This window comes from Molossus molossus, unplaced genomic scaffold (genome assembly GCF_014108415.1).
Source record: "Molossus molossus isolate mMolMol1 unplaced genomic scaffold, mMolMol1.p scaffold_m16_p_18, whole genome shotgun sequence".
Taxonomy (NCBI): domain Eukaryota; kingdom Metazoa; phylum Chordata; class Mammalia; order Chiroptera; family Molossidae; genus Molossus; species Molossus molossus.
In genome coordinates this window covers 24,706,009-24,728,119 of record NW_023425353.1, presented here as the reverse complement: position 1 = coordinate 24,728,119, position 22,111 = coordinate 24,706,009, and positions in this window count along the sequence as shown.

Here is a 22,111-nt window from a genome sequence, read left to right as displayed (position 1 = left end):
TTATTTATTAATATTTTTTCTTTATTGATTTTTTAGAGAGAGGAAGGGAAAGGGAGAGAGAAATAGAAACATCAATGAGAGAGAACATCGACCAGCTGCCTCCTGCATGCCCCCCACTGGGGATGTGGCCCACAACCTGAGCATGTGCCCTGACTGGGAATTAAACCAGCGACCTCTTGGTGCATGGGTTCATGCTCAACCACTGAGCCACACCGGCTGGGGTAAACGGACTTTTAGACATCCCATCTTGTGAACGTGCATATTCAATCCCACGTTGGTGGGTATTTAGGTTGTTTCCAATTTTTGTAACAAGGATTAAGTAATTTTTTGATTCTCTGACTTCATGTCTACCCTTGAGGTTTTCCTGTTTGGGACATTTAAAAAAAATTCCTCACCTGAGGATATTTTTCTATTTATTTTCAGATAGAGTGGGAGAGAGAGAAACATCGATGTCAGAGGGACACATCAACTAGTTGCCTCCCACACGACCCCAACCAGGGTTGGGGACAAACCGAAACTGAGGTACATGCCCTCAGCCGGAATTGAACCCTCGATTCATTGGTCCACAGGCCGACGCTCTACCACTGAGCCAAACCGGCCAGGGCTGTTTGGGACATTTTGCTGAAGATACCATCTGTGTAGACCTCTTTTTAAAATTTTTTGTCTTGGCTGTTTTGATCACTGACATACATTTTGTTTAGGACCTCTAATAGGAATTTCTAAATGACTTTCAAGTAATATACAATAGACTTTTAAAGTCCTCTTTTGATCTTTTCCTTAAATGTAGCCTACATTTGACTAAAAAGTGGTGTGGTGTTAGCTGTGTGGTGGGTTCCGGGCTGACCATCTCCCTCTGTGTTGTTGGGTTGAATTGTATGTAACCATGGTTACCAGGCTTGCTACTATTACCTCCTTAAAGTGATTTAATACAATCAGAATTTCCAGCCCCCATGACCCTTGGCTGGCCTGTGTGTTCAGAGGTTAAACTGACTCCAGAAGTTTGGTGCTGTGGGGGGTGGGGGGGTGGGGGGAGGTGGGCAATGACAGAAGCTAGCTGGGACTATATGGGCTTCTGCCCCACTTCTTGGCCCTGTTCACCCCTGGGACTTAATTCTAGCAGTGCCCTGTCATTGTAACACTTGTCTAATTCTTTGTGATGTGACTGCCTTCCTGCTCTAGTTTTTGAGCTTCTCAAAGGAAGAGAACTTGCCTGGCCAGTGTGGCTCAGTGGACTGAGCGTTGTCCTATGGACTGAGAAGTTCCTGTTCGACTCCCAGTCAGGGCACATGCTCAGGTTGTGGGCTCGATCCCCAGTAGGGGGTGTACAGGAGGCAGCCGACTGATATTTCTCGCTCACATCGATGTTTCTATCTTTCTCTCCCTTCTTCTCTCTTTAAAAAAAAAAAAAATCAATAAAAACATATTTTAAAAAAAGAAGGGACCTTATTTATTTTTTTATTGATTTTCAGAGAGAGAGGGAGGGAGGGAGGGGGAGAGAGCGAGAGAGAAAGAGAAGAAACATCAATGTGAGAGAGACACATAGATTTGTTGCCTAATAAACTAGCCCCAACTGGGCCAGGGGTTGAACCTGCAACTCAGGTACCGTGCCCTTGACCAGGAATTGAACCTGAGACCCTTCGGTGTGTGGGTTGACACTCTAACCACTGAGTAACACCAGCCAGGGTTGGTCTGTGTTACTCTGGTATCCTGTGCAGTACCTGGAAAATATTTGCTGAATGAATGAATGAATGAATGAATGAATGAATGAATGGTTGGGTGGCTGAAGAGTGAAAAATACAAGAGAAAAGTCCTAATGTGACAGCAGGCAATGTTTGGGCTCCCAGTGCAGGGGTGAGGAGGCAGTTAGGAAGGCCAGGGGACAGAGGAACAGAGCCTTAAAAGTGCATGGGCTTTGAAGTTAGAAAACTGGGCCTCAAATCTGGGCCAGGCTACCTGCCAGTTGTGTGACCTTGGGCAAATCACTCAACTGTTCTGCACTTAAGTCTCCTTATACATAAAAGGGGATTAATTCAAGTAACAGATTGATTCAATAAACATTTATGGAGTGCAGTGTGCCAGGCACTATTCTGGGTGGTGGGGAATCAGCAGGGGACACAAAGTCTTTTGTGGAAGTTATGGGTTCAAGCTGCTCAGAGCAACTTTGAGAGAGAACCTCCCATGAGGAGAGGAGTTAGCGTCTGCCTCTCGCATGCACCACAGCAGCAGCTGGTGCTGAGACCATGGTGAAGGTGCTTAGGACACCAGTCTGGGGCACTGCCCACCTAATCTTTTCAAGGAGCCGGGGTCAGAGGCTTTCCTGTCTACTCCTGCTGCTTCCTCTTCTATCCTTCTTAGGTGTTTCTCCCAATAAGTCTTTTTTTTTTAATTCATCCTCACCTAGGGATATTTTTCCATTGATTTTCTAGATAAAGTGGAAGAAAGGGAAGGAGGGGGGCGGGGGAGTAAGAGAGAGAGAGAGAGAGAGAGGAGAGAGAGAGAGAGAGAGAGAGATCACAATGTGAGAGAGACGCATCAATTAGTTGCCTCCCAAAGTATCCCGACCAGGGCTGGGGATGAAGCCTATTACCCAGGTACGTGCCCTTAACTGGGAATGGAACCCAAGACCCTTAGATCTGCAGGTCGACGCTCTAACCACTGAACCAAACTGGCCAGGGCTTCTCCCAATAAGTCTTTTGCATGTTTCCTTTTGTCACGCCAGCCTCCTGGAATGCCCAAACCAACATAGCTCTGTTCTCAAGAACCTTACCTAACGGAGATGGGATAGTACATACCTCCAAAGATTGTTTTGAGGATTAAATGAGACAATGTTTGAGTGTGGCTGAGTAGAAGTCCAGCACCGAGGACAAGCTCAGTGAAGGATATGCATTATTGTTGCTGTTGTTGTTACTCTTACTGATTTCATTCCCCAACTGAGCACATGGAGAATGGTATCTTTCAGGTGTCATTTTCATTAGTTGATTCAACCCAGTGGACTGCACCTGAACCCCTGCATCCTTAGGAGTTTCTTCAGGAACAAGGAGCTAGAAACTGGAAATGGGAAGACCTGGAAAGATGCTTTGTGGCTTCAGGGAGTGAGCATGGATCTTCCAGAAGAATCTTCTGATTCTAGGAAGGTCTGAGTATGGAGGGGGAGAAGCCTGAATGGCAGGCCTTGAACTCTGTCTCTCACTGGCAGTAGCCCTGACCACTCACTGAGGCTTGAAAGAAAGAGCCAAGAGGAGCAGGACACGGTCATTATTGTACTTTTCTAACTGGTGCAGTGTCTGGTGGATTCATGTAGTAAGCTGTGCAGTCTTTCGGTACTTGTCTCACCTGGTTATTTGGAGGATTAAATAAGTTAATATATGTAATATTAGAACAGGGCCTATCATGTAATACACACTCAAAGTGTTAGCTAAATCAGCAGGTGTAACATGTCAGCTGTGCGAGATGAGAAAGTTCTGGAGATCTGCTCTACCATATAGAGCAGTGTAGTTAACAGTACTGTAATGTACACGTCAAAATCTGTTAGGAGAGTAAATCGCATGTTAAGTGTTCTTACCACAATTTTAAAAAATGCCCCCAGACCAAAATAAAAAAGAAAAAAATATATAGGAAAAAATAGAGGCAACATTACACAACTTATCAGAGTATCCAGAACAAATATCATTTCTAAAAGCTATTGACATGGTTTATTACTCATTACTATTTCAATATAAAGTGGAAAAAATGTGTGTGTGTGTGTGTGTGTGGGGGGGGGTGTTGTTTGCTGTTATATTATCATTGCTAGTTTTTTGGTGACATTTTACCAATCAGAATTCTGAGACTCAGAGTCAAACAACTTGCCAGAGATGGCACAGCTATACAGGGTGGGGCAAAAGTAGGTTTACAGCTATCAGTATGTGAAACACAGAGTTTATTCTTATATTATTATTTATTAATTATTGTCTTGTTTTCCATACGAACAACTGTAAACCTACTTTTGTTCCACCCTGTATATGGGTGGAGCAGGAGGAACCAGGTCTGAGTTCCTGCCCAATGCTCTGGGACATTCTTGGAATGTCTCACTAGGTGGCGCTCGTTTCCCGGTGTAGGATCCGACCAAAGCCCCAGCAGAGGACGAGCATTTTCAAACGTGGAGAACCTAGCCTTGTAGCGCTAGCAGGGATTTTGAGCATGTCTAAGCTGTTATTTTAGAGGTAGCGAAATAAAGCTCTGAGAAAGTATATCTCTGGGCCCAGATTTATTCATTGTCACAGGGTGGTGCTGGGGTGGAGTCCCAGGTTGCCCAATTCTGGATTTCATTTGTGTGGTACCCCTTGCCCACTGGCCACAGCCACTTCTGGACCCTTCCTTGCAGAGCTAGGTGCTTCCCAACTGGGCGGTTGTAATGTCTGCTGTATGGGGGTGGAGAAGGTGTTTGGGAGCACAGCAAAGGTTCCAGGCAGGCTGGGGAAGGCCTCCTTCCTCCCATTTCTTACCCTTCTCCAGAGTCATTCAGGGGCACTGCATGTACTGCTAAGGAGAGGGATCCTGGAGCGAAACCACCTTTGTCCAAACCCTCATTCTTTCCTTACCAGCAGTGTGCCTTGGGCAATCAGCCTCTGTGGGTCATTTTCCCACCTATAAAATGGGAATAATAAAGTACCCATTGCAGAGGATTGTGTTAATATATGTAGAGCACTTGGAACAGTTGTAAGCATGTGGTAAGAGCTGTAAAAATGTTAGCTCTCAGTAGTATAACTCACCAGCATCCTACCTCTAGGATATAGGAGTTTATGTGAGAATTTCAGTATGATTCATCATATTCCTCACTTATTCACTCATCCCATAACATCCTCTCATCATTATAACTGCTGTTTACTTGCAGTTATACTATGAAGTGTGCTAAACCTATGATTTCACTATCTCAGTTAATCCACAGAGCAACCCTATGATGTAGATACTATTCATGTTTGCATCTCAGGGTTAAGGGTCAGACAAGACTAAGTCATTTCCCTAGGATCATGCAGTAAGTGACGGAACTGCGATTCACACTCAGGCTTGTCTCATGAGGATTTTACTGCTACACTGACCTCTTCTTGAAGTCAATTAAAAACAACTGAAACAAGCCTCTGGCATCAGCCATGCTCACTGCATCTCCGCAGGACTTGCCTCACAGAAGCCATCCTTCTGCAGGGTAAGGTTTCCTTCCACTCTTATTCTGGGGGATAAAAGAGGCACAACCTGCCTTGACCAACAAAGAGGCCTCTTCAGATTAGAGCTCCGTTAGCTATGAGCCTTCGAGGGCTACCTTCCTCTTTGCAGCCTGCAGGACTCCTACCTGGGCAGGTGGGGTGCTTGCACCTCAGGCACGTGAGTTCACCCGAGTTCTGGGTGGTTCAGGATGTCACACAAGCTTTCAGTAACAAGGCCCAGCTTACCTGGGATTTTTCCTTTCTTGGCACATGAGAGAGCCTGTGCAGCATTGATGTCTTTTAGCCAAGAAACAAACAGTAGGCACCAATCTGCGACTGCAGAGTCACAGAATCTCAGTCAGGGCTGGAAGGGTCCACGGGATGTGGAAAATAGGACCCTAATAAGGGAAGAGTCTTGATCAGCATCACATTGAGTAGGAAAGAGGGTGGCCAGATTTAAGCCCCTACTTGTCCTCAGTCACCTTCCTGACACCCCCAGCATCTGGACCTGCTGGGGCAGCCTGGGGATATGCACACAGGCTACTGAGCATATGAGTGTCCAGCCAGTTGGCCCTCTCCTGAGAGTGTATGTGATGAGCCTCTAAAACAGACTTTCTCGGCCTCAGTACTCTTGGCATTTGGAGCCAGGTAGTTCCTTGTGGAAGCGGTCCTGCGCCTTGTCTGATGTTTAGCAGCATCTTTGGCCTCAACTCACTAGATGCTAGCAGCATCCCCCCAGTTGTGTTTCAACCACAAATGTCTCCAGGCATTGCCAAATGTTTTCTGGAGGACAAAATTGCTCCCCTCACTGTTCCCCATGCCTGTTGAGAACCAGTGCTCTAAAAGCAGGCTCCTTCCCTTCCGGAAACATGTATTAAGAGTTTGCTTTGAGCCGTGCTCTGTTGACACATGACTCAGGCATGGGCTTTGTCTTAGAGGACTCAGAGTCTAGGTGGGGAGACAGACAGGGTCACACAGGTGACAAAATATGGGAAGCCCCTCCTTAGAGACAAGAGCTAGTTGCTCTTAGGAGCACAGCGTCAGGCTTTCACTGACTGGGGAGATCTAAGAAGGCTCCACAGAAGGGCAGAGCAAATTTCCAGGCAGACACGGTGGGTGAGGGATATTCCAGGCAGAAGGAATGGAATGTACAAAGGTAAAGAGTGGTGAAGTGTGACATGTTGGGGGGAAAGTATGTTAGTATGACCATAGCCCAGAGTGCACATGGTTGGTGAGGAGGCAGGAGAGAGAGAGACAGGGCAAGAATGATGATGATGATGATGATGATGATGATGGTTAACGCATATTGAACACTTACTATATATATGTCAGACTGTTCCAAGTGTCTTATGTATGTCATTTCTTAATCTTCACAGCAGTCCTTTGAGGAAGGTACTATTAGTACCTCTATTTTACAGATGGGAACAATGATGCACAGAGAAATTAGGTAACTTGCCCAGTCACATAGACTCTGAAGGTTAAGGAAATTTGGTTATGGAGAGCCAAGGGTTTTAAGTAGGGCAGTGTCACGGTCAGTCTCTCAGTTATCTTTTGCTGCATAATAAGCCATCCCAAACTCATGAGTTCAACCAACATCATTTTATTGTATCTCAAGATTCCATGGATTGGCTGGGGCTCAGCTGTGTGGCTCCTATACTAGTCTGGTTTGGTGTCTCTCACACAGTACAGTGGTGGCTGGGGCAGAGGCTTGGGGCTAGATGTCTACCTGTTGGTGTTTCTTCATGTGGCTTCTCTCTCTCTCTCCATCCCTCTGGGCCTTTGCCCATAAGTACTCGCTCTAGCAGAGTAGCCTGTTCTTTTTGGTGACTCAGAAGCTGCTAGACCTTCTTAATACCTGTACTCAGAAGTCCGGGGATGTAATGTCCTCTATATTGCACTAGACAAAGTGGTCACAGGCAAGGGCAGATTGACAGGGAGGGGTCATGGGGTCCATCTCTGGTGGGAGGAGCAGTCCGTGTGTACTGGGAAGGATGGAATTGTTTGAAATCAACTTTGAATATTAGAATCACAGCCAGATTTTTATTCTAGAAAGAATACTCTGGTAGCATCATGGGGGTGGATCGAAGAGGCCAAGAATAAAGACTTGAAGATGAATCACTTCGATAATTTTGGTTAAATGGTCACTCAGTTTCTCTCTTTTCTTCTGTTGCTGTGGGAAGACCAGAGTAATTATGTAATAATAACACAATAATCATACTAGCCTACATTTATTGAGCACATACTCTGTGCCAAGCACTGTAGTAAGTATTTTTCTACACAATTTAATCTTCACAATGATCTCATGGGGTATATATATTCCTAGTTCACATTTCAGGAAACTGAGATCAAGCGAATTACTTTCCTGAGGCCGCCATAACAAAGTATCACAGACTGGGTGGCTTAAGCAACAGAAATTTATTTCCTCATAGTTCTTGAGGCTGGAAGTCCGAGATAAGGTGTTAGCAGGGTTGGTTTCTCCCGAGGCCTCTCTTTGTGGCATGCAGATGGACATCTTTCCCTCTGTTTGCACATGGTCTTTCCTCTGTGCGTGTCTGTGTCCTAATCTCTTCTTATAGGGCAGTCGTTTCTCAACCTTCCTAATGCCACTACCCTTTAATATAGTCCCTCATGTTGCGGTGACCCATAAAATTATTTTCGTTGCTGCTTCATAACTGTAATTTTGCTACTGTTATGAATCGCAATCAGAAATATGTGTTTTCTGATGGTCTTAGGCGACCCCTGTAAAAGGGTCGTTTAACCCCCAAAGGGGTCGCGACCCACAGGTTGAGAACCGTTGTTATAGGGACACTCTCATGTTGGATTAAAGACCACCCAATTACCTCTTTAAAGAACCTGACTCCGAATAGTACATTCTGAGGTGTACTGAGGATTAGAACTGCAACATACACATTTTGAAGGGACACAATTCAGCCCACAGAATCAAGTAATTAACTTATGCTTATGTAGGTAATAGGTGGGAAGCCAGAATTTGACCCGAGTTTGACCACAGGCTCCTGTATTAATGGCTCCTTATACTATTACCAAAAATTGTCTTCAGTTCTTGTCCCAAGCAGAAAAACAGCAAGGTGGATGAAGATAGCAAGTCTGCATAGCTCTGCATAAATAGCTAGAAAGCTATTTATAACTTGAGGAGCAGGGATTGAATTCCAATTGCTTGTTCTGTGTCCTTCACCTATAACTTTGTCATAGTGAACTTTTTGAAAGGACACTGAAAAGTGGCAGGGATGGTATATGCTGACAGGACCATAAATGGGAATGATGTTAATGATCACAAATGCTTTATGAATGTGTACAGTATGCCAGGCAGAATGCTGCATACTTTATATGCATTATTTAATTCTCACAATAATCTTATTAGGTAGGTACTATTGTATTTCCTATTTTACATATAGGGAAACTGAGGCAGAGTGATGAATTAACCTGTTCAAATTCACCCTGCTATTAAGAAATGGCAGAGTCAAGCTGAGCACTTAGGAAGTCTGCATCTAGAACCTGTACTCTTAACTATTATGCTTTCGTACTGCCTCCGGGAACCTGGTGAAGAATGAACCTGTACCATTTCCACAAAAAGAATCCTACGCCAGAGGAGACTCCTTAGGCCATCATTTCCCAAAAAGTTTTCAATTGCAACTGTCAAGAGAGTTATTGCTACATATCAAAATAATATACTGATACTGCTGTTTCTTGATTTATCTGTTTTAGAAATCACCTATTGACTTGCTGTTATCTGAGATAAGAATGTCTGTCTCTTACCTTCTACCCTTTCCTGCAAACTCCTATAATCAAATAATTATTTTTTGTTAAATCGATATTTATTGATTATTATATTTATATAATTATTGTCCACTGCAAAGCCAAAAAGTATACTGTGGTTGTATTTCCTGCTTAGTATAACTTTTTATTTTTCCTGGAGTTGATACTGTTTTTTTTTGTTGTTGTTGTTAGTTTGTTTTACTTGCCTTACTTTCTCTGTACTTGTCCTTTTCTTTCCCATCAGAACTTTTATGGCCTATCAATAGTTTTTCATGCTCTGTGTGAGCTTTCCTCCTTGAAACCCTCCTACTCCAGCATAGGCAGGTTTTTCCTAGTTGTTATTCTGGGAGTTCTCTTTGCTTCTTTTTTTATGTTGGAACGCTTGTTTCTACTCTTAATCTGGATTTGGGTTTGACTATGTAGAATTCATATCGCAAATTATTTTTTCTTGAAGGCATTGCTCCATTGTCTTCTCAGCTTCCAGGGCCATTTTTGAGAAGTCCAATCCATTTTAAATCCTATTACTTTGTATGTAGCTTATCTGGACACTTCTGGTTCTTCTCTGTATCATTCATAATCTGAAACTTGGCATTGGTCTTTTTCATTTATTGTGCTTTCAACTGGAGACTCGTGTCCTTCAGTTTCAGGAAATTTTATAAAATTATTTCTTGATAATTTTCTTCTTCTCTGTTTTCTTATTTTGATATTGATTTCAATCTATTCCCTAAGTCTTTTTTTTTATCCTCACCCGAGGACATTTTTCCATTTTTTGTTCAGATAGAGCGGGAGGGAGAGAGAGGAAGAGAGAGAGAAAGAAACATCGATGTGAAGGGACACATCGAGTGGCTGCCACCCGCACGACCAGCCAGGACTGGGGACAAACTGCAACCGAGGTACGTGCCCTTAGTGGGAACTGAACCCGGGTCTCTCTGTACCGCAGGCCGACGCTCCAACCACTGAGCCAAACTGGCCAGGGCTATTCCCTAAGTCTTTTATCCTTATCTTATCCCTATTATTTTCCACCATTTTGCCTTTTTATTATTTCTAACTTATTAACTTTTTTTTATCCTCACCCGAGGACATTTTTTCCATTTTTTGTTCAGATAGAGTGGGAGGGAGAGAGAGAGAGAAAGAAACATCCACGTGAAGGGACACATTGAGTGGCTGCCACCCGCACGACCAACCAGGGCCGGGGAAAAACTGCAACCAAGGTACGTGCCCTTAGCAGGAACCGAACCTGGGTCTCTCTGGACCACAGTCTGACGTTCTAACTGCTGAGCCAAACCGGCCAGGGCCAACTTATTAACTTTTTAATATTTACTATTTTTTACTATTGTTTTTAATTTCCAAGGGCTCTTTTTATTTTTCATAAATTTCATAATTTCTTGTGTGTGTGTGTGTGTTTTAAATCGATGGATGCACTATTTTCTCTAACTCTCTGGGGGTATTAATTGTAGTTTTTATTTGAAACTTTCTCCTGTTCTTAATATGATCTATTTCTTTCTGTTTCTTTTTGTCTTAGTCACTGTCTTTCATGATAGAGGCTTTCCTCAAATGTGTGGTGATCCTTAGTTGTCATTTTATATTTAAGAGTAATGCACAAAACCTAACTGGGAGTCCTGTGAACATAGACAGAGCTTATCAAGTGGAGGCCTTCACTGCTAGGTTTCTGATGGGAATTTTGCCGTTTTGTTAGGGGAGGCCCAAATGTCACTATCCATGGTTTGCTTCCCCTGGAAAGGTTTAGTTTCTTATGAGAAGAATCCTTGTATGTTCTGCCTAGGAGTAATATGCATTGCCTGCATTTGGGAACAGACTCAAGGAAGAGGACTGAGGGTCCCACTACTGAGTCTCCCCATTTCTAGACCTTCTCTCACTCCTGCTGGCTACTGTGCCCGTTGCACTGGAAGCTAGGGCCTCACCAGTGCAGATTCTCCAGGGATTAAGCATCCCTTCTCCTGTTTGGGTGAGGAGTAACTGATTGGCTGTTGGGGCAAAGGATGTTTTCAGCCCTGCTCTTCACCCTGGTTTATCCTTCTGTCATGGACTGAATCTTTCAGAGCTTTTGTGGGGCAAATCAGTTTGCTTCTTGTCTGTTCCTCCCCCCTTGCTCTGCTAAGATAATTACCATTCCTCCATCTGCTTTCCATCATTTAAAAATGAACGGAACAGCCCTGGCCGGTTTGGCTCAGCGGTTAGAGTGTCGGTCTGCGGTCCAGAGAGACCAGGGTTCAGTTCCCACTAAGGGCATGTATCTTGGTTGTAGTTTGTCCCCTGCCCTGGTTGGGTCGTGTGGGTGGCAAACACTCGATGTGTCCCTTTCACATCGATGCTTCTCTCTCTCTCTCCCCCTCCCACTCTATCTGAACAAAAATGGAAAAATGTCCTCGGGTGAGAATTTAAATAAATAAATAAATAAATAAATAAATAAATAAATAAATAAATAAATAAATAAAATAAACGGAACAAATGCCAGTAAGCACACGAAAAGCTGCTCCACATCACTAATCATTAGGGAAGTGCAAATCAAAGCCACACTGCGATGCCACTTCATGCTCATTAGGATGGCTGTTATCAAAAAACCAAAAAACAATGTGTTGGGGTGGATGTGGAGAAATTGGAATCCCTTTTGTACACCGTTGGTGGGAATGAAAAAGTGGGACAGCTGCTGTGGAAAATAGTCAATGGTTTCTCAAAAAGTTAAACACAGAATTACTGTTTGATCCAGAGATTTCACTTCTGGGTAGATACACAAAAGTTCTGAAAGCAGGGACTCTAATATATATTTGTACACCCATTTTCATGGCTGTGTTTTTCCCAATAGCCAAAAGGTGGAAACAACCAAAATGTCCATTGACGGATGAATGAATAAACAAAGTGTGGTATATTTGTACAATGGGATATTATTCTGCCTCAAAAAGGAATGGAATTCTGTCGATTAGACCTCAATAAAGCTGAAAATAAAATACAATCTGATTTAGTAGGGGGGAAAAAAGGAATTAAATTCTGACACGTGCTACAACATGCATGAAGCCTGAAGACATGTTAAGTGAAGTAAGCCAGACACAATAGGACAAATATTATCTGATTCCACTTATATGAGATCCTAGAGTAGTCAAATACACAGAGACAGAACGAGGAATAATGGTGACTATGGGCTAAGGGGAGGGAGGAATGGGGAGTTATTTATTTATTTTTTTATCCTCACTTGAGGACACTTTTCAATTCTTTGTTCAGATAGAGTGGGAGGGAGGGAGAGGAAGAGAGAGGGAGAGAAACATCGACGTGAAAGGGACACATCGAGTGGCTGCCACCCGCACGACCAACCAGGGCCAGGGACAAACTGCAACCGAGGTACGCACCCTTAGCGGGAACCGAACCCAGGTCTCTCTGGACCGCAGGCCGGTGCTCTAACCGCTGAGCCAAACGGGCCAGTGTGGGAGTTATTGTTTAATGGGCACAGAGTTTCAGTTGGAGAAGATAGAAAACTTCTGGAGATAGATGGTGGTGATGGTTGCCCAACTATGTGAATGTGCTCAATGCCATTGAACTGTACCCTAAATAATGATCAAAATGGTAAATTTTATGTTATGGATATTTTACAACAAGAAAAAAAAGAGCAATAAAAAGAATGGCAATCACTTGCCTACTGTGGTATAATTTTTATTCTCTTTGTCTATGTGAACATATTCCTTTTTTATTCTTTTACTGTCATTTTGGTAGGGTCTGAGGTAAAATAGGCAATGAATGTGTGTGGTCAATCTACCACATATAACTAATTCTCCTCAAATATTTTTTCAATGCTTGCTACACGTTGGCACTGGCCTAGAGAACATAAATATGATTGGTTTCCATGTCAAAAAATGTAGCAGGCACAATATTCTTTCTAAACTTGCATGATCGCAAACATGTTTTGACTCTGAGGTCACTAAAGCATGGAGAAAATGGATTTGCTGCAATATTTAATATATTTGCTGTCATCTTGGACTACAGCCCTAAGTTGCCGTAGCAACAGACCAGAGCAGGAACTTCATTAGAGGAAGAGCTCCTTGGATTTTAACCATGTTATTCAATCAGGCATGAATGATGGGGTAGACTATCACATGGCACCCATAAGATCTTTTATTTTGATAAGCTGTATGATTAGCTAAATGTAATAAGTCTTTGGGATAAGTAAAGCAACAACCTAAAATCTTGCTTTTTGCATCTTTTTGAGTCACCCATAGTCCAAAGATTTTCTTGGCATTTCCATGATGGAACTATTCAAGGCAGTATTAGCAATAACATTTGAACATCCCATCCATCAGCAAAGGGCAAGAAGGGCACCCACAGATTAGTGATGGACAGTAGCTTACTGTTATTGCTTTTTGATGGAAGATGACTGGCACAAGCTTGGTTATCAAATGAAGAAATTATAACAGTTAAGTTTTAGGTCTTTGGATGGGGAGCTATTTCTTGGAGGTGTCAACATAAGACACATTCAAACCTGTGAAGAATTTTATGAGTTTGAACCAAAACTGTTAACAATTTCTGGGAAGCAAAACCTCAATGGATTGAGATAATGCTCCAGAGAAGGGCAGTTTTGCACCTTATTTTTTACATTACAATCCAAAGAAAAGATGTAAGTGGGTTACCTGAAATCCACTGGTGATAGATTAGGGAGGTGGGAGAAAGCAAAGCTTGGAAACTTCTAGGATTGGATGAAAAGTAAAATGATAGACACACACATCTTTTACATAGGTGGGGACAGGATGGTTAACAGTCAGCAGTGAACTCAGTGACAGTGAGGGGATCTGTGGTCTCCGCAGAGGGTGCCTGTGCTTTGAGGGGTCTGGAAAGAGGCAAATTACTTTGACATTTCAAAGATATGTCATTGTAGATGCAAAAAGAAAATAGACAGGTATGATTAAGGTAAAGATAGACCTTTGTCAGGGAAAATACTGACCTAGGACATGACTACCCACCATAAACTGCATTTAGTTAAAAAGTTTTACTTTCAGACCATCCTTTGTGGTTACTTTAGGTCTCTGAGTTTGCTAGGCTGTCACACAGGCCTCCGCTGAGCTCGTCAGGTTAGCATGTGGCTCCTTTTTGTCCACAGAGGGAAAAGAAGGGCACCTTCGCAAATACACACACACACACACTCACACTCACACTCACACACTCACACTCACACACACTCACACTTGAAAAAGCTTCAATGCAGTGAGTCCATAATGCTAAAAATTTCAGAGTAAATAGTGATCAGAATTAGGCAGGGGTGGGTGGTGGTAATCACCACCAGAGATGGCTTCCAAGAGGACCAGAATTTTAAGTAGAGTTTTGGAAAAAGAAAGAGTAACATAGTTTTGAGGAAGGCAAAGATATTTCTGATTCATTAAGATCTTACCAACACCCCAAATCCTTAGCTTTGCTTTTGATTTGGTCAGACACATTTGAAACATTTCCCCTTCCCAGGGAGCACCCGGCAGAGCAATCCAGTGGAATCAGCCCAGTGAACTTAGTATTTATTTTCAAGTCATTTTACCAACCCTGGAAATTAACTGTTTTGTGGACTCATTGTCCTCTTCTAAAGGGTAACTTTTGAGTTGAACTCTCCTATTTACAATACTGGTCTATTTTACTGCACATATTCTTTATGTGTTGCTTTTCCCTGGAGACAGTTGTGGTATAGTCAAACATATAAAGGAAATAAACAGTTTTTTTTGAGGGGTGGGGGAAGCAGTTGCTAATTCTAAAGCCTTTTACAGTTAACAAAGAAGGATCAGATGCAGCTCCTTGTGCTCTTAAAGAACAATAGAAGAAATGACAGAATACCATCAGTGATAGAGACCGGTGGTCCCAACCTGAGTTTCCCAGACTCCAAGGGTCTTAGCAGTAATGGGAGGAGGTGGGGGTGTGGGGTGTGCCTATGAGCTATTTTCAGTACTTCAAAAAGACTAACCAAAAGAGCTCATATTTACCAAAGATTAGACGCACAGGCTAATTAAACTAAAACATCAGGTTTCTTTGCTCTGGGCTCGAATTATATCAACTCAGTATAGAAACACCAGTTACCCCATGCTGACTGGAAGCTCTGATTGGCAGCTACCCTTATCTTTGATTAATAAAACATGAGAAAATGAACAATTACTTGACACATGTGTTTGGCTTGATAGACAAAAAGTGTTTCAGAGCATGGGATTTGTGAAGAGAGAATAAGGACTTGCTTTGTTTGGGTGAAAAGTCTGGAAATCAGTGAGATGGGCAAAAAATGACCAGAAGAAGTTTAATGTGGACAGAGATGGCAGAGAAGGCTTCATGGAGGGCCGAGGACCAACTACCTAATCAGAGTTGTGAAAGATGTATGGGATGTAGCAATGCAGTGGTTTCCAAAGTTTGGTCTGCATCAATAGCACCAGCACCACCTGGAAATTCACTAGAAATACAAATTCTTGGGCCTCACCTGCTGAATCAGAAACTCTGGGAATGAGGCCTAACCATGTGTTCTAACAGGACTTCCAGGGGATTCTGATGCCTGCCATAGTTTGAGAACCACAGATCTATATTGTTATTCCCCAAAGTTTCATATACTAAGACACAGGAGACGATCCTAAGAGGTATTTGTGCAACCTTAAAACAAAATAAAATCAGCATGGAGAGCGTTATTTCCTTTTCTAATCTTTCATGCCTTTTGGTAACATCATGAAAAACCACTTAATTTGATTCTAGGTCTTTAACAAGAAACATTCAAGTCTCTCTTTTTTAAACAAAGAAAACAAGCTTCATTTGGGTTCAGGGCCTTGGCAGATAACAGAATTTAACTTGAATGTGATAACTTGGTTCCCCTTCCCTTTATTTTTATTTTTACATTTACCTTCTCTTTTGACAAGTGATACTAGTTTTCCATTTATAGAAAGGATATAAAGTATTCTTTATGAAAACTTTTAAATATAAAAATGTGATTCAATTTTAAGAAAAAAGGTAAATAATAATACCTGAGGTATGTGGAAATTAAAAACATAATAAATGCATGATGTATATGATTGAAATTTGTGAAATATTATTTAAGACGTGTGTGTGTGTGTGTGTGTTTGGTAGTGATGCTTGAATGGTTGGATTTGTATTTGTTTTTGCTTATTGTTTTCTTTTTGGGAGAATAGGCCACAGATATAGACCCCATTGAAGCAAGTACAAGTGCCAGGAAAAAAGTATCTGAATAGCAAAAGGTTTCTACACCACAACCTAGGACCACTATGGGAACAATATTCAGTACAACAGAATTCTGCACAGCAAAGGGACCCACTCAATTCTTTGGAGTCAGTTGTGCCAGGATTTTGTGATACTTCATCTCCTTAAGTGTAGGGTTGCTGAGATGTAATGAGAGCCAGAAAATAGGCTTTGTAATCTTTTGAGGAAAATAAGAAAACAGTTTTCAAATAGGTGACAATTAACAGCATGTTTCCATCCATACCAGGTTCATAGAGATGCTTTTACATTACTTCATTTGGAGTCAAGAGGTGCCAACATTAATTGATTTATATACAAACATAGATGTGTCCCAGCATGCTACGGGCAGGGTTAGTCAGGGGGAAGTTATACTGAATTCCTTTCCCTCACAACATTTTAATTACAGATAAAGTCTGATTAAAAACAATATAAAGGTAATCCTCCTTTAACTTTTTGAACCTTGACACATGAAACATATTTTGGAGGTTGGCCCACTGTGTGTGTGTGTGTGTGTGTGTTTATAATACCTAAACAAAGGTTTAATGCAATAATAGTCATCTTTAAAGCAAGAGACACAATATGAGATTTTATTCTATTCTATCTCATTGAAAATGATTTCTCAATCCACCAGTGGTCTCATTAGCAGATTGAAAAGCACTGCTCTAACCCACAGGTTCTCAGAGTTTAATGTGCATAAGGTTCACCTGCAGGCTTGTTCAACTTCAGATTCCCGGGTCTGGGGCGGTCCCCCTTCCATACCCCTCCTCTGTGGGGAGACTCATTTAGGTCTGGGCTGGAACTTGGGAATCTGCAAGTTTTGATAAAGGAATCAGATGATGCTGATGCAGGTGAAACTTGGCTATACTTTAAGAAACACAACTTTAAGGGGAAACAATAATAGAATCCTGAAATGTTGGTATATGAAAACATTTACGAATCTTGTGGTTCATATTCAGAAGTACTTCCATTATCTGCCGGATAAGGTTCAAATGCAGAATGACATCCAAGCCCCTTCCTTCACTGGCTAGTCCCTGCTGAGCTTTCAGGGATATCCCCAGCTGCAGGCTTCTTGCCCTCCCTCACTCCCATTCCATATAACCAAACCATATCAGACCATCCATCGTTTCTACACCACATGCTTTCTTTTAAGCACATGACAATGTATTAGTACTGTGCTTTCACCATCAAAACTTAAGATCTTGGTCTTTCCTACTTGCATTTGTGTAAAGCCGAAGGAGAGACATTGGCTACTTTGACAACTTTAAAGTGGACACCAGGAATGTCACCAACAGCATGACCTTTGCAACCAAATCCAGCAACCAGAACTTCTTCATTTTCCTCAATAAAATTTGAACAACCATCATTGGGTACAAAGGCTGTGATATTTTTTGCCATTCTTTTTAATTTTATCCTCACCCGAGGACATTTTCCATTTTTTGTTCAGATAGAGCGGGAGGGAGAGAGAGAGAAACATCGATGTGAAGGGACACATCGAGTGGCTGCCACCCGCACGACCAACCAGGGCCGGGGACAAACTGCAACCGAGGTACAGAACCCAGGTTCCTTAGCGGGAACCGAACCCAGGTCTCTCTGTACCGCAGGCCGACGCTCCAACCGCTGAGCCAAACCGGCCAGGGCTTTTTGCCATTCCTAATCAGCTGGACCCTGACACACTTCCTAATGGCAGAATATGGCTGCTTGTCCTCAACCCCTACTTTTTCCAGCCCATTTCCCTTCGCAGGAGAAGTGCCTCCAAAAGGGTTGGCCTTTAGTGGTCTGCCCAAATGGGCTTTCTTGTACTGTTTATCATGATACTTCTGAACTTGCCTCTGGCAGTGTGAAGACTGTAGCATTTGCCCATCCTGCTTATGCCATGGGTCTGACCAAAAGAGCCCCACCACACGCTTTCGTGCGGACTTTCATTTCGTGCAGTAGGGCGGAATAGCTGCCTTGGCTGGTCCTCCTGCTGGAGAGAACTTCACGTGCTCGATAACATACAATGTGTTCATGATCCAACACGTTATTAAGGAACCCTCAGAGGACAAAAGCTAAGTTAGAATGGTAAGCAGTTGCCTTTTGCCTCATACACAGTTGCTACATTGGGTGATTTTTGAGCTTTGGGTTTTCATGGCCTCAGTCATAGGGACAGGAGATGAAACCCAGAACCTGCCCAAGATAGGGATCTAATAGGATCCCTCCCATAAAGTTAGGATTTCGATGGCCATACCTCAGTGTAAAGGTGAGTCAGTGCAAGGGTGATTTAGAAATACACTGTCACTTGAGGGATAAAAACAATTGCTTGTCTTGAACATTGAGCTGGGTAGGGAGTTTTTAAAAATCTTCCCTGAAAATCTGTAACCACAATGCAACCCTTACAAGGATCCATAACATGAATTCACCCAACTAAAGTGATGCTAGATTGGTGGTGTCCCTGAGATGCCTAGTAGAACCAAACGCACATCCAGAAAATTGTCTTCCCCCCAGGCGTCAAGGAATCCTTCACAGTAGAGCTTTAAGAAATTTCAGCTCATGGCCCCAAATTATAAAATAAATAAGGAAGCAAGGCAACATGAGGGTTAAGCCAGCAGAAGTAACAGCAGAATCAAACCCATGAAGACTGCAGATAGTGGTATTATCAATCACAGATTATAAAAGAAGCATTTTTTTTTTAATCCTCCCCCCGAGATATATTTCCCTTTATCTTCAGACGGTGGGGGGGGGGGGGCATCGACTGCACGACCCCAGCCAGGGCCCAGGACTGAACTGAAACCAAGGTACATGCCTTTGACCAGAATCAAACCCGAAATTCTGTGGTCCTTGGGCTGATGCCTAACCGCTGAGCCAAACCTGCCAGGGCCAAAAATTGTATTTTAATATAATTAAATAAAATTATGCATTAAAAAACCAGACAAAAAAATGACAAAGTTTATTTTTTAAAGAGAATTTCTAGAAATGAAAAATGATCGGTTCAACAGTTAATTAGTTAGATACAGCTGGGGAGACAATTAGTAAGCTAGAGAACAGTTCTGGAAAAAGAAAATCTAGTATGCAGCACATAGTGACAAAGAGATGGAAAATGTGAAAGAGAAGATAATATGTCTGGAAAACAGAATGAAACAACCAAATACATGTATATTGGTGGTCTAGAAGAAGAGGAGAGAAAGAATGATGCAGAGACAGTAAATAGGTAATGGTTGAGAATATTTTAGTATTGGTGAAAGATATCTACCTGTTCACATATTTAGGAAGCCCAATGAATCTTAAGTAAGATAAAAAGAAACCCACACTTGCATATATCATAAATGTAACTGTAGAACACCAAGACAAAGAGAAGATCTTAAAGCAACCACAGGGAAAGACAGATTATCTTTTTTTTTTTTTTTTATCCTCACCCGAGGACACTTTTCCATTTTTTGTTCAGATAGAGTGGGAGGGAGAGAGAGGAAGAGAGAGAGAAACATTGTGAAAGGGACACATCGAGTGGCTGTCACACACATGACCCAACCAGGGTCGGGGACAAACTGCAACCGAGGTACATGCCCTTAGTGGGAACTGAACCCAGGTGTCTCTGAACCACAGGCCGACGCTCTAACCGCTGAGCCAAACTGGCCAGGGCAAGACAGATTATCTTTAAAGAACTATAATTACAGTTATCCTCTCAACAACAATAACAGAAACCTTTGAAATATCTTAAATGTGCCGAGAGAAAATCATTGTGAACCTAGGATTGTATATGCACCAAAAATATTTTTTACTTAGTTTTTTTTTTAATCTTTATTGTTAAATGTATTACAGATGTTTCTCATTTTTCCCCCATTGACCCCCTCCTCCCCACTCCCGCCCCCCTCCTGCCTTTTCCCACACTTTTGTCTGTGTCCATTGGTTATGCATATAAATTCTTTGGCTTATCTCCTCCCACCCCCCAACCCCCTTCCTCTTGAGGTTTGTCAGTCTAGCAATGAATTTGTACTTCTTAATCCCTTCACCTTTTTCCCCCATTCCCCCAACCCCCCTCCCATCTGGCAACCAACAAAATGTTCTCTGTATCTATGAGAATGTTTCTGTTCTGTCTGTTCATTTTGTTTGTAGATTCAATTGTTGATAGATATGTATTCATTGCCATTTTGTTTGTTCATATGTTTTATCTTTTTCTTCAAGAAGACCCTTCAACATTTCATATAATAATAGTTTGGTGGTGATGAACTCCTTTAACTTTTTCTTGTCTGGGAAAGTCTTTATATGGCCATCGATTCTAAATGACAGCTTTGCGGATAGAGTAATCTTGGTTGTAGGTTCTTGCTTTTCATCACTCTGAATATTTCTTGCCACTCCCTTCTGGCCTGCAAAGTTTCTTTTGAGAAATCAGCTGAAAGTCTTATGGGAACTCCCTTGTAGGTAATTAACTGTTTTTCTCTTGCTGCTTTTAAAATTCTCTCTTTGTCTTGAACCTTTTGCATTTTGATGATGATGTGTCTTGGTGTGGGCCTCTTGGGGTTCATCTTGTTTGGGACTCTCTGTGCTTCCTGGACTTGTATGTCTGTTTCCTTCACCAAGTTAGGAAAGTTTTCTGCCATTATTGTTTCAAACAGGTTTTCGATTTCTTGTTCTCTCTCTTCTCCTTCTGGCACCCCCAAGATGCGAGTGTTGGCATGCTTGCAGTTGTTCCAGAGGCTCCTTACACTATCCTCTTTTTTTGGATTCTTTTTTCTTTTCGCTGTTCTGATTGGGTGTTTTTTTGCTTCCTTAGATTCCAAATTGATGGTTTGCTTCTTGGCTTTACCTACTCTACTATTGAATCTGTGTAAATTATTCTTTATTTCAGTTAGTGCCTCCTTCATTTCTGACTGTGCATCCTTCATTTCTGACTGGTCCTTTTTAATGCTCTTGAGGCTCTCACTAAGTTCGCTGAGGTTCTCACTAAGTTCATTGAGCATCCTTACAAGCAGTATTTTGAACTCCATTTCACTTAGTTTTTTTCCTAGGGTTTTGTTCTGTTCTTTCATTTGGAACCTGTTTCTTTGTCTCCTCATTTTGGCTGTCTCTCTGTGTTTGTTTCTGTGTATTACTTAACGAGAGGTATGGGGCTAGCTGAGACCAGATGCTGCTTGTTTGAAAGAATTTAGGAAAAGCTGAAGCAGGATCCAAGTCAGGCCAATCCTATGGTTAAGCAACTGGCAACAACTTGGGTGGGCCTGAAATTTGGGTGGGGTGGGGCCTCAGGGAGTCACCAGGGCGGGGCTACCAGTGTGAGCCAGGTTGCTGGAGTCCCAGATATGGCTTCTGTCTGCCGCCCCAGGGAAGGGCTCACCAAAGGAACAAAGGCCTCTGACAGCACCCCTGTCCCGGAGAAAGCCCCCTCTCCAGCCCTCGCTCCAGTGCCAAACAGCTCAGTTTTTCCCTGTATGTCTCTGGTGCCCCTCGAGCTGCCTCCCCTCCAAGCTTAGAGGGAGAGAGTCCGAGAAGTCCGTGCGCGGGCCCTTTAAGGAGCTGCCTGGGGCTCCAGCCTCCTCAGCCTCCTGAGCCTCAGTTCCTGCTGGTTTTTCCAGCCAGAAGTGATGGGGACTTCTCTTCCTGGCACTGGAACCCTGAGTGTGGTGCCTGGTGTGGGTCGGGGACCCCTCAGTCCTCAGGGAGGACCTTCCCAGCGGAGGTGTCCTCCTGATTTTTATCCGCCACACGTGGGTGTGGGGCCAGCCCGTCCGCCTCCGCCCCTCCTACCAGTCTCGATGTGGCTGCTGCTTTAATCCCGTAGTTGTAGGACTTCCATTCAGCTTGATTTTAGGCGGTTTTGAATGATGGTTGTTCTGTAGTTTAGTTGTAACTTAGATGTGCTGGTGGGAGGACGTGATACTGTATTTACCTATGCCGCCAGCTGGACCGGAAGTCCAGCAAAAATATTTTTTAAAGGAGGAGGAAATAGCCCTGGCCAGTGTGGTTCAGTTAGTTGGACC